This window comes from Dama dama, unplaced genomic scaffold, assembly GCF_033118175.1.
Source record: "Dama dama isolate Ldn47 unplaced genomic scaffold, ASM3311817v1 ptg000126l, whole genome shotgun sequence".
Classification (NCBI taxonomy): domain Eukaryota; kingdom Metazoa; phylum Chordata; class Mammalia; order Artiodactyla; family Cervidae; genus Dama; species Dama dama.
The window spans coordinates 2,982,650-2,995,681 of NW_026870935.1; positions in this window are offsets into that span (position 1 = coordinate 2,982,650).

The window sequence follows — 13,032 nt, forward strand, 5'->3', positions numbered from 1 at the left end:
GCGGTGTTCAAAAACATGAAGAGCCTGAAAAGGTGTGAAAAATATGAAGAGCTCCAAAAGTTGTCAAAAATATGTGGAGCGTAAAACCGTCTCAAAAATAGGAGGAGCGTGAAGCGGTGATGAAAAACATGAAGAACGTAAAATCGTGTGAAAAATATGAAGAGCTTCAAAAGGTGTCAAAAATATGAGGAGCATGAAACGGTCTCAAAAATAGGAGGAGCAAGAAGCGGTGTTGAAAAACATGAAGAGCCTGAAAAGGTGTGAAAAATATGAAGAGCTTCAAAAGGTGTCAATAATAAGAGGAGCATGAAACAGTCTGAAAAATAGGAGGAGCATGAAACTGTCTGAAAAATAGGAGGAGCATGAAGCGGTTTTGAAAAAGATGAACAGCCAGAAAAGGTGTGAAAAATATGAAGAGTTTCCAAAATTGTCAAAAATATGAGGAGCATGAAATGGTCTGAAAAATAGGACGAGCATGAAATGGTCGGAAAAATAGGAGGAGCATGAAACAGTGTTGAAAAACATGAAGAGCCTGAAAACGTGTGAAAAAAATGAAGAGCTTCAAAAGGTGTGAAAATAGGAGCAGCTTCAAAAGCTTTCAAAATTTTGAGGAGCATGAAAAGGCCTGAAAAACAGGAGGAGCATGAAGCGGTGTTGAAAAACATGAAGAGCCTGAAAAGGTGTGAAAAATATGAACAGCTTCCAAAATTGTCAAAAATATGAGGAGCATGAAACGGTCTGAAAAATACGAGGAGCATGAAGCGGTGTTCAAAAACATGGAGAGCCTGAAAAGTTGTGAAATATATGAAGAGCTTCAAAAGGTGTCAAAATTATGAGGAGCATGAAAAGGTCTGAAAAATAGGAGGAGCATGAAAGGGTGTTCAAAAACATGGAGAGCCTGAAAAGTTGTGAAAAATATGAGGAGCATGAAACGGTCTGAAAAATAGGAGGAGCATGAAGCGGTGTTCAAAAACATAGAGAGCGTGAAAAAGTGTGAAAAATATGAAGAACTTCAAAAGCTGTCAAAAATATGACGAGCATGAAACGGTCTGAAAAATAGGAAGAGCATGAAACGGTGTTCAAAAACATGAAGAGCCTGGAAAAGTTGGAAAAATATGAAGAGCCTCAAAACGTGTCAAAAATATGAGGAGCTTGAAACGGTCTGAAAAATAGGAGGAGCATGAAGCGGTGTTGAAAAACATGAAGAGCCTGAAAACGTGTGAAAAATATGAAGAGTTTCAAAAGGTGTGAAAAATCTGAAGAGCTTCAAAAGGTGTCGAAAATGAGATGAGCATGAATCGTTCTGAAAAATAGGAGGAACATGAAGCTGTGTTGAAAACCATGAAGAGCCTGAAAATGTGTGAAAAATATGAAGAGCTTCAAAACGTGTCAAAAATATGAGGAGCCTGAAACGGTCTCAAAAATAGGAGGAGCATGAAACGGTCAGAAAGATAGGAGGAGCATGAAGCGGTGTTCAAAAACATTAAGAGCCTGAAAAGGTGTGAAAATATGAAGAGCTTCAAAAGGTGTCAAAAATATAAGGAGCATGAAACTGTCTGAAAAATAGGAGGAGCATGAAGCGGTGTTCAAAAACATGAAGAGCCAGAAAAGGTGTGAAAAATATGAAGAGCTTCAAAAGGTGTCAAAAATGACATGAGCATGAAACGGTCTGAAAAATAAGAGGAGCATGAAATGGTGATCAAAATGTGAAGACCTGAAAAGGTGTGAAAAATATGAAGAGTTTCAAAAGGTGTGAAACACATGAGGAGCATGAAACGGGCTGAAAAATAGCAGAAACATGAAGTGGGGTGGAAAAACATGAAGAGCCTGAAAAGATGTCAAAAATATGAAGAGCTTCAAAAGGTGTGAAATACATGAGGAGCATGAAACTCTCTGAAAAATAGAAGGAGCATGAAGCGGTGTTCAAAAACATGAAGAGTCTGAAAAGTTGTGAAAAATATGAAGAGCTTCAAAAGGTGTCAAACATATTAGGAGCATGAAACGGTCTGAAAAATAGGAGGAGCATGAAGCGGTGTTGAAAAACATGAAGAGCCTGAAAAGTTGTGAAAAAAATGAAGAGCATCAAACGGAGTCAAAAACATGAGAAGCATGAAACGGTCTGAAAAATATGAGGAGCATGAAGCGGTGTTGAAAAACATGAAGAGCCTGAGAACTTGAGAAAAATATGAAGAGCTTCAAAAGGTGTCAAAAATGAGATGAGCATGAAATGGTCTGAAAAATAGGAGGAGCATGAAGTGGTGTTGAAAATAATGAAGAGCCTGAAAAGGTGTGAAATATATGAAGAGCTTCAAAAGGTGTCAAAAATATGAGGAGAATGAAACGGTCTAAAAAATAGGAGGATCATGAAGCTGTGTTGAAAAACATGAAGAGTCTGAAAAGTTGTGAAAGATATGAAGAGTTTCTAAAGATGTCAAAAATATGAGGAGCATGAAACGGTCTGAAAAATAGGAGGAGCATGAAGTGGTGTTGAAAAACATGAAGAGGCTGAAAGGGTGTGAAAATTATGAAGAGCTTCAAAAGGTGTCAAAAATATGAGGAGCATGAAACGGTCTGAAAAATAGGAGGAGCAAGAAACGGTGATCTATAACATGAAGAGCCTGAAAAGGTGTGAAAAATATGACGAGCTTCAAAAGGTGTGAAAAACATGAGGAGCATGAAACGGGCTGAAAAATAGGAGAAGCATGAAGTGGTGTTGAAAAACATGAAGAGCCTGAAAAGGTGTGAAAAATATTAAGAGCTTCAAAAGGTGTCAAAAATATGAGGAGCATGAAACGGTCTGAAAAATAGGAGGAGCAAGAAACGGTGATCAAAAACATGAAGAGCCTGAAAAGGTGTGAAAAATATGAAGAGCTTCAAAAGGTGTCAAAAATATGAGGAGCATGAAACGGTAAAAAATAGGAGGAGCATGAAGCGGTGTTCAAAAACATGAAGAGCCTGAAAAGGTGTGAAAATATGAAGAGCTTCAAAAGGTGTCAAAAATATGAGGAGCATGAAACGGTCTGAAAAATAGGAGGAGCATGAAGCGGTGTTCAAAAATATGAAGAGCCTGAAAAGGTGTGAAAAATATGAAGAGCTTGAAAATGTGTGAAATATATGAAGAGCTTCAAAAGGTGTCAAAAATGAGATGAGCATGAAACGGTCTGAAAAATAAAGGAGCATGAAATGGTGATCAAAACGTGAAGAGCCTGAAAAGGTGTGAAAAATATGAAGAGCTTCAAAAGCTGTGAAAAATATGAGGAGCATGAAACGGTCTGAAAAATAGGAGGAGCATGAAGCGGTGTTCAAAAACATGAAGAGCCTGAAAAGGTGTGAAAAATATGAAGAGCTCCAAAAGTTGTCAAAAATATGTGGAGCGTAAAACCGTCTCAAAAATAGGAGGAGCGTGAAGCGGTGATGAAAAACATGAAGAACGTAAAATCGTGTGAAAAATATGAAGAGCTTCAAAAGGTGTCAAAAATATGAGGAGCATGAAACGGTCTCAAAAATAGGAGGAGCAAGAAGCGGTGTTGAAAAACATGAAGAGCCTGAAAAGGTGTGAAAAATATGAAGAGCTTCAAAAGGTGTCAATAATAAGAGGTGCATGAAACAGTCTGAAAAATAGGAGGAGCATGAAACTGTCTGAAAAATAGGAGGAGCATGAAGCGGTCTTGAAAAAGATGAACAGCCAGAAAAGGTGTGAAAAATATGAAGAGCTTCCAAAATTGTCAAAAATATGAGGAGCATGAAATGGTCTGAAAAATAGGACGAATATGAAATGGTCGGAAAAATAGGAGGAGCATGAAACAGTGTTGAAAAACATGAAGAGCCTGAAAAAGTGTGAAAAAAATGAAGAGCTTCAAAAGGTGTGAAAATAGGAGCAGCTTCAAAAGCTTTCAAAATTTTGAGGAGCATGAAAAGGCCTGAAAAATAGGAGGAGCATGAAGCGGTGTTGAAAAACATGAAGAGCCTGAAAAGGTGTGAAAAATATGAACAGCTTCCAAAATTGTCAAAAATATGAGGAGCATGAAACAGTCTGAAAAATACGAGGAGCATGAAGCGGTGTTCAAAAATATGGAGAGCCTGAAAAGGTGTGAAAAATATGAAGAGCTTCAAAAGGTGTGAAAAATATGAGAAGCATGAAACGGTCGGAAAAATAGGAGGAGCATGAAGCGGTGTTCAAAAATATAGAGGCTGAAATGGTGTGAAAAATAACAAGAGCTTCAAAAGGTGTCAAAATTATGAGGAGCATGAAACGGTCTGAAAAATAGGAGGAGCATGAAATGGTGTTCAAAGACATGAAGAGACTGAAAAGGTGTGAAAAACATGAAGAGCTTCAAATGGTGTGAAATACATGAGGAGCATGAAACGGTCTGAAAAATAGGAGGAACATGAAGCTGTGCTCAAAAACATGAAGAGCCTGAAAAGGTGTGAAAAATATGAAGAGCTTCAAAAGGTGTGAAAAATATGAGGAGCATGAAACGCTCAGAAAAATAGGAGGAGGATGAAGCGGTGTTCAAAAACATGAAGTGCCTGAAAAGGTGTGAAAAATATGAAGAGCTTCAAAAGGTGTGAAAAATGAGTGTAGCATGAAACGGTCTGAAAAATAAGAGGAGCATGAAGCGGTGTTGAAAGACATGAAGAGCCTGAAAAGGTGTGAAAAATATGAAGAGCTTCAAAAGGTGTCAAAAATATGAGGAGCATGAAACGGTCTCAAAAATAGGAGGAGCATGAAGCGGTTTTCAAAAACATAGAGAGCGTGAAAAAGTGTGAAAAATATGAAGAACTTCAAAAGCTGTCAAAAATATGACGAGCATGAAACGGTCTGAAAAATAGGAAGAGCATGAAAAGGTGTTCAAAAACTTGAAGAGCCTGGAAAAGTTGGAAAATTATGAAAAGCCTCAAAACGTGCAAAAAATATGAGGAGCTTGAAACGTTCTGAAAAATAGGAGGAGCATGAAGCGGTGTTGAAAAACATGAAGAGCCTGAAAACGTGTGAAAAATATGAAGAGTTTCAAAAGGTGTGAAAAATCTGAAGAGCTTCAAAAGGTGTCGAAAATGAGATGAGCATGAAACGTTCTGAAAAATAGGAGGAACATGAAGCTGTGTTGAAAACCATGAAGAGCCTGAAAATGTGTGAAAAATATGAAGAGCTTCAAAACGTGTCAAAAATATGAGGAGCTTGAAACGGTCTGAAAAATAGGAGGAGCATGAAGCGGTGTTGAAAAACATGAAGAGCCTGAAAACGTGTGAAAAATATGCAGAGTTTCAAAAGGTGTGAAAAATATGAAGAGCTTCAAAAGGTGTCGAAAATGAGATGAGCATGAAACGTTCTGAAAAATAGGAGGAACATGAAGCTGTGTTGAAAACCATGAAGAGCCTGAAAATGTGTGAAAAATATGAAGAGCTTCAAAACGTGTCAAAAATATGAGGAGCCTGAAACGGTCTGAAAAATAGGAGGAGCATGAAACGGTCAGAAAAATAGGAGGAGCATGAAGCGGTGTTCAAAAACATTAAGAGCCTGAAAAGGTGTGAAAATATGAAGAGCTTCAAAAGGTGTCAAAAATATGAGGAGCATGAAACGTTCTGAAAAATAGGAGGAGCATGAAGCGGTGTTCAAAAACATGAAGAGCCAGAAAAGGTGTGAAAAATATGAACAGCTTCAAAAGGTGTCAAAAATGAGATGAGCATGAAACGGTCTGAAAAATAAGAGGAGCATGAAATGGTGATCAAAATGTGAAGACCTGAAAAGGTGTGAAAAATATGAAGAGTTTCAAAAGGTGTGAATTACATGTGGATCATGAAACGGGCTGAAAAATAGGAGAAGCATGAAGTGGTGTGGAAAAACATGAAGAGCCTGAAAAGGTGTCAAAAATATGAAGAGCTTCAAAAGGTGTGAAATACATGAGGAGCATGAAACTATCTGAAAAATAGAAGGAGCATGAAGCGGTGTTCAAAAACATGAACAGTCTGAAAAGTTTTGAAAAATATGAAGAGCTTCAAAAGGTGTCAAACATATTAGGAGCATGACACGGTCTGAAAAATAGGAGGAGCATGAAGCGGTGTTGAAAAACATGAAAAGCCTGAAAAGGTGTGAAAAACATGAAGAGCTTCAAAAGGTGTCAAAAATATGAGGAGCATGAAACGGTCTGAAAAATAGGAGGAGCCTGAAGTGGTGTTGAAAAACATGAAAAGCCTGAAAAGTTGTGAAAAACATGAAGAGCTTCAAAAGATGTCAAAAATATGAGGAGCATGAAACGGTCTGAAAAATAGGAGGAGCATGAAGTGGTGTTGAAAAACATGAAGAGCCTGAAAAGGTGTGAAAAATATGAAGAGCTTCTAAAGGTGTGAAATACATGAGGAGCATGAAACGGGCTGAAAAATAGGAGAAGCATGAAGTGGTGTGGAAAAACATGAAGAGCCTGAAAAGGTGTGAAAAATACGAAGAGCTTCAAAAGGTGAGAAATACATGAGGAGCATGAAACTCTCTATAAAATAGAAGGAGCATGAAGCGGTGTTCAAAAACATGAAGAGCCTGAAAAGGTGTGAAAATATGAAAAGCTTCAAAAGGTGTGAAAAATTTGAAGAGCTTCAAAAGGTGTCAAAAATTAGATGAGTATGAAACGGTCTGAAAATTTGGAGGAGCAAGAAGTGGTGTTGAAAAAAATGAAGAGCCTGAAAAGGTGTGAAAAATATGAAAAGCTTCAAAAGGTGTCAAAAATATGAGGAGAATGAAACGGTCTAAAAAATAGGAGGATCATGAAGCTGTGTTGAAAAACATGAAGAGTCTGAAAAGGTGTGAAAGATATGAAGAGCTTAAAAAGGTGTCGAATATATGAGGAGCATGTAACAACCTGAAAAATAGGAGGAGCATGAAGCGGTGTTGAGAAATATGAAGAGCCTGAAAAGGTGTGAAAAATATGAAGAGCTTCAAAAGGTGTCAAAATTACAAGGAGCATCAAACTGTCTGAAAAATAGGAGGAGCATGAAGCGGTGTTCAAAAATATGAAGAGCCTGAAAAGGTGTGAAAAATATGAAGAGCTTCAAAAGGTGTCAAAAATATGAGAAGCATGAAACGGTCTGAAAAATAGGAGGAGCGTGAAGCGGTGTTGAAAAACATGAGGAGGCTCAGAACTTGTGAAAAATATGAAAAGCTTCAAAAGTGTCAAAAATGAGATGAGCATGAAACGGTCTGAAATATAGGAGGAGCATGAAGTTGTGTTGAAAAATTGAAGAGCCTGAAAAGGTGTGAAATATATGAAGAGCTTCAAAAGGTGTCAAAAATATGAGGAGAATGAAACGGTCTGAAAAATAGGAGGATCATGAAGCTGTGTTGAAAAACATGAAGAGTCTGAAAAGGTGTGAAAGATATGAAGAGTTTCTAAAGATGTCAAAAATATGAGGAGCATGAAACGGTCTGAAAAATAGGAGGAGCAAGAAACGGTGATCAGTAACATGAAGAGCCAGAAAAGGTGTGAAAAATATGACGAGCTTCAAAAGGTGTTAAAACCATGAGGAGCATGAAACGGGCTGAAAAATAGGAGAAGCATGAAGTGGTGTTGAAAAACATGAAGAGCCTGAAAAAGTGTGAAAAATATGAAGAGCTTCAGAAGGTGTGAAAAATACGAAGAGTTTCAACAGGTGTCAAAAATTAGATGAGCATGAAACGGTCTGAAAAATTGGAGGAGCAAGAAGTAGGGTTGAAAAACATGAAGAGCCTGAAAAGGTGTGAAAAATATGGAGAGCTTCAAAAGGTGTCAAACATATGAAGATCATGAAATGGTCTGAAATATAGGAGGATCATGAAGCAGTGTTCAAAAACATGAAGAGCCTGAAAATGTGTGAAATATATTCAGAGCTTCAAAATGTCTCAAATATATGAGGAGCATGAAACAGTCTGAAAAATAGGAGGAGCATGAAACGGTGATTAAAAACATGAAGAGCCTGAAAAGGTGTGAAAAATATGAAGAGCTTCAGAAGGTGTGAAATACATGAGGAGCATGAAACGGGCTGAAAAATAGGAGAAGCATGAAGTGGTGTGGAAAAACATGAAGAGCCTGAAAAGGTGTGAAAAATATGAAGAGCTTCAAAAGGTGAGAAATACATGAGGAGCGTGAAACTCTCTAAAAAATAGACGGAGCATGAAGCGGTGTTCAAAAACATGAAGAGCCTGAAAAGGTGTGAAAATATGAAGAGCTTCAAAAGGTGTGAAAAATATGAAGAGCTTCAAAAGGTGTCAAAAATTAGATGAGTATGAAACGGTCTGAAAATTTGGAGGAGCAAGAAGTGGTGTTGAAAAAAATGAAGAGCCTGAAAAGGTGTGAAAAATATGAAAAGCTTCAAAAGGTGTCAAAAATATGAGGAGAATGAAACGGTCTAAAAAATAGGAGGATCATGAAGCTGTGTTGAAAAACATGAAGAGTCTGAAAAGGTGTGAAAGATATGAAGAGCTTAAAAAGGTGTCGAATATATGAGGAGCATGTAACAACCTGAAAAATAGGAGGAGCATGAAGCGGTGTTGAGAAATATGAAGAGCCTGAAAAGGTGTGAAAAATATGAAGAGCTTCAAAAGGTGTCAAAATTACAAGGAGCATCAAACTGTCTGAAAAATAGGAGGAGCATGAAGCGGTGTTCAAAAATATGAAGAGCCTGAAAAGGTGTGAAAAATATGAAGAGCTTCAAAAGGTGTCAAAAATATGAGAAGCATGAAACGGTCTGAAAAATAGGAGGAGCGTGAAGCGGTGTTGAAAAACATGAGGAGGCTCAGAACTTGTGAAAAATATGAAAAGCTTCAAAAGTGTCAAAAATGAGATGAGCATGAAACGGTCTGAAATATAGGAGGAGCATGAAGTTGTGTTGAAAAATTGAAGAGCCTGAAAAGGTGTGAAATATATGAAGAGCTTCAAAAGGTGTCAAAAATATGAGGAGAATGAAACGGTCTGAAAAATAGGAGGATCATGAAGCTGTGTTGAAAAACATGAAGAGTCTGAAAAGGTGTGAAAGATATGAAGAGTTTCTAAAGATGTCAAAAATATGAGGAGCATGAAACGGTCTGAAAAATAGGAGGAGCAAGAAACGGTAATCAGTAACATGAAGAGCCAGAAAAGGTGTGAAAAATATGACGAGCTTCAAAAGGTGTTAAAACCATGAGGAGCATGAAACGGGCTGAAAAATAGGAGAAGCATGAAGTGGTGTTGAAAAACATGAAGAGCCTGAAAAAGTGTGAAAAATATGAAGAGCTTCAGAAGGTGTGAAAAATACGAAGAGCTTCAACAGGTGTCAAAAATTAGATGAGCATGAAACGGTCTGAAAAATTGGAGGAGCAAGAAGTAGGGTTGAAAAACATGAAGAGCCTGAAAAGGTGTGAAAAATATGGAGAGCTTCAAAAGGTGTCAAACATATGAAGATCATGAAATGGTCTGAAATATAGGAGGATCATGAAGCAGTGTTCAAAAACATGAAGAGCCTGAAAATGTGTGAAATATATTCAGAGCTTCAAAATGTCTCAAATATATGAGGAGCATGAAACAGTCTGAAAAATAGGAGGAGCATGAAACGGTGATTAAAAACATGAAGAGCCTGAAAAGGTGTGAAAAATATGAAGAGCTTCAGAAGGTGTGAAATACATGAGGAGCATGAAACGGGCTGAAAAATAGGAGAAGCATGAAGTGGTGTGGAAAAACATGAAGAGCCTGAAAAGGTGTGAAAAATATGAAGAGCTTCAAAAGGTGAGAAATACATGAGGAGCGTGAAACTCTCTAAAAAATAGACGGAGCATGAAGCGGTGTTCAAAAACATGAAGAGCCTGAAAAGGTGTGAAAATATGAAGAGCTTCAAAAGGTGTGAAAAATATGAAGAGCTTCAAAAGGTGTCAAAAATTAGATGAGTATGAAACGGTCTGAAAATGTGGAGGAGCAAGAAGTAGTGTTGAAAAAAATGAAGAGCCTGAAAAGGAGTGAAAAGTATGAAAAGCTTCAAAAGGTGTCAAAAATATGAGGAGCATGAAACGGTCTGAAAAATAGGAGAAGCATGAAGTGGTGTTAAAAAACATGAAGAGCCTGAAAAAGTGTGAAAAATATGAAGAGCTTCAGAAGGTGTGAAAAATATGAAGAGCTTCAACAGGTGTCAAAAATTAGATGAGCATGAAACGGTCTGAAAAATTGGAGGAGCAAGAAGTAGTGTTGAAAACATGAAGAGCCTGAAAAGGTGTGAAAAATATGAAGAGCTTCAAAAGATGTCAAAAATATGAGGAGCATGAAACGGTCTGAAAAATAGGAGCAGCATGAAACGGTGTTCAAAAACATGAAGAGCCTGAAAAGGTGTGAAAAATATGAAGAGCTTCAAAAGGTGTCAAAAATGAGATGAGCATGAAACGTTCTGAAATAAAGGAGGAGCATGAAGTGGTGTTCAAAAACATGAAGAGCCTTAAAAGGTGTGAAAAATATGAAGAGCTTCAAAAGGTGTTAAAAATATGAGAAGCATGAAACGGTCTGAAAAATAGGAGGAGCATGAAGCGGTGTTGAAAAACATGAGGAGCCTGTGAACTTGTGAAAAATATGAAGAGCTTCAAAAGGTGTCAAAAATGAGATGAGCATGAAACGGTCTGAAATATAGGAGTAGCATGAAGTGGTGTTCAAAAAAATGAAGAGCCTGAAAAGGTGTGAAATATATGAAGAGATTCAAAAGGTGTCAAAAATATGAGGAGAATGAAACGGTCTGAAAAATAGGAGGAGCATGAAGCGGTGTTCAAAAACATGAAAAGACTGAAAAGGTGTGAAAATATGAAGAGCTTCAAAAGGTGTCAAAAATATGAGGAGCACGAAACGGTCTGAAAATAGGAGGAGCATGAAGCGGTGTTCAAAAATATGAAGAGCCTGAAAAGGTGTGAAAAATATGAAGAGCTTGAAAATGTGTGAAATATATGAAGAGCTTCAAAAGGTGTCAAAAATGAGATGAGCATGAAACGGTCTGAAAAGTAAAGGAGCATGAAATGATGATCAAAACGTGAAGAGCCTGAAAAGATGTGAAAAATATGAAGAGCTTCTAAAGGTGTGAAATACATGAGGAGCATGAAACGGTCTGAAAAATAGGAGGAGCAAGAAACGGTGATCAAAAACATGAAGAGCCTGAAAAGGAGTGAAAAATATGACGAGCTTCAAAAGGTGTGAAAAACATGAGGAGCATGAAACGGGCTGAAAAATAGGAGAAGCATGAAGTCGTGTTGAAAAACATGAAGAGCCTGAAAAAGTGTGAAAAATATGAAGAGCTTCAGAAGGTGTGAAAAATATGAAGAGCTTCAACAGGTGTCAAAAATTAAATGAGCATGAAACGGTCTGAAAAATTGGAGGAGCAAGAAGTAGTGTTGAAAAAAATGAAGAGCCTGAAAAGGTGTGAAAAATATGAAAAGCTTCAAAATGTGTCAAAAATATGAGGAGCATGAAACGGTCTGAAAAATAGGAGGAGCATGAAGCGGTGTTGAAAAACATGAAGAGCCTGAAAAGGTGTGCAAAATATGAAAAGCTTCAAAAGGTGTCAAAATTACAAGGAGCATGAAACGGTCTGAAAAATAGGAGGAGCATGAAGTGGTGTTCAAAAACATGAAGAGCCTTAAAAGGTGTGAAAAATATGAAGAGCTTCAAAAGGTGTCAAATATATGAGAAGCATGAACCGGTCTGAAAATTAGGAGGAGCATGAAGCGGTTTTGAAAAACATGAGGAGCCTGAGAACTTGTGAAAAATATGAAGAGCTTCAAAAGGTGTCAAATATATGAGAAGCATGAACCGGTCTGAAAATTAGGAGGAGCATGAAGCGGTGTTGAAAAACATGAGGAGCCTGTGAACTTGTGAAAAATATGAAGAGCTTCAAAAGGTGTCAAAAATGAGATGAGCATGAAACGGTCTGAAATATACGAGGAGCATGAAGTGGTGTTGAAAAAAATGAAGAGCCTGAAAAGGTGTGAAATATATGAAGAGCTTCAAAAGGTGTCAAAAATATGAGGAGAATGAAACGGTCTGAAAAATAGGAGGATCATGAAGCTGTGTTGAAAAACATGAAGAGTCTGAAAAGGTGTGAAAGATATGAAGAGTTTCTAAAGATGTCAAAAATATGAGGAGCATGAAACGGTCTGAAAAATAGGAGGAGCATGAAGTGTTGAGAAACATGAAGAGGCTGAAAGGGTGTGAAAATTATGAAGAGCTTCAAAAGGTGTCAAAAATATGAGGAGCATGAAACGGTCTGAAAAATAGGAGGAGCAAGAAACAGTGATCAAAAACAGGAAGAGCCTGAAAAGGTGTGAAAAATATGACGAGCTTCAAAAGGTGTCAAAAACATGAGGAGCATGAAACGGGCTGTAAAATAGGAGAAGCATGAAGTGGTGTTGAAAAACATGAAGACCCTGAAAAAGTGTGAAAAATATGAAGAGCTTCAGAAGGTGAGAAATATATGAAAAGCTTCAACAGGTGTCAAAAATTAGATGAGCATGAAACGGTCTGAAAAATTGGAGGAGCAAGAAGTAATGTTGAAAAAAATGAAGAGCCTGAAAAGGTGTGAAAAATATGAAAAGCTTCAAAAGGTGTCAAAAATATGAGGAGCATGAAACGGTCTGAAAAATAGGTGGAGCATGAAGCGGTGTTGAAAAATATGAAGAGCCTGGAAAGGTGTGCAAAATATGAAGAGCTTCAAAAGGTGTGAAATATATGAAGTGCTTCAAAAGCTGTCAAAAATGAGATGAGCATGAAACGGTCAGAAAAATAAAGGAGCATGAAATGGTGATCAAAACGTGAAGAGCCTGAAAAGGTGTGAAAAATATGAAGAGCTTCAAAAGGTGTGAAATACATGAGGAGCATGAAACGGGCTGAAAAATAGGGGAAGCATGAAGTGGTGTGGAAAAATATCAAGAGCCTGAAAAGGTGTGAAAAATATGAAGAGCTTCAAAAGGTGAGAAATACATGAGGAGCATGAAACTCTCTGAAAAATAGAAGGAGCATGAAGCGGTGTTCAAAAACATGAAGAGCCTGAAAAGGTGTGAAAATATGA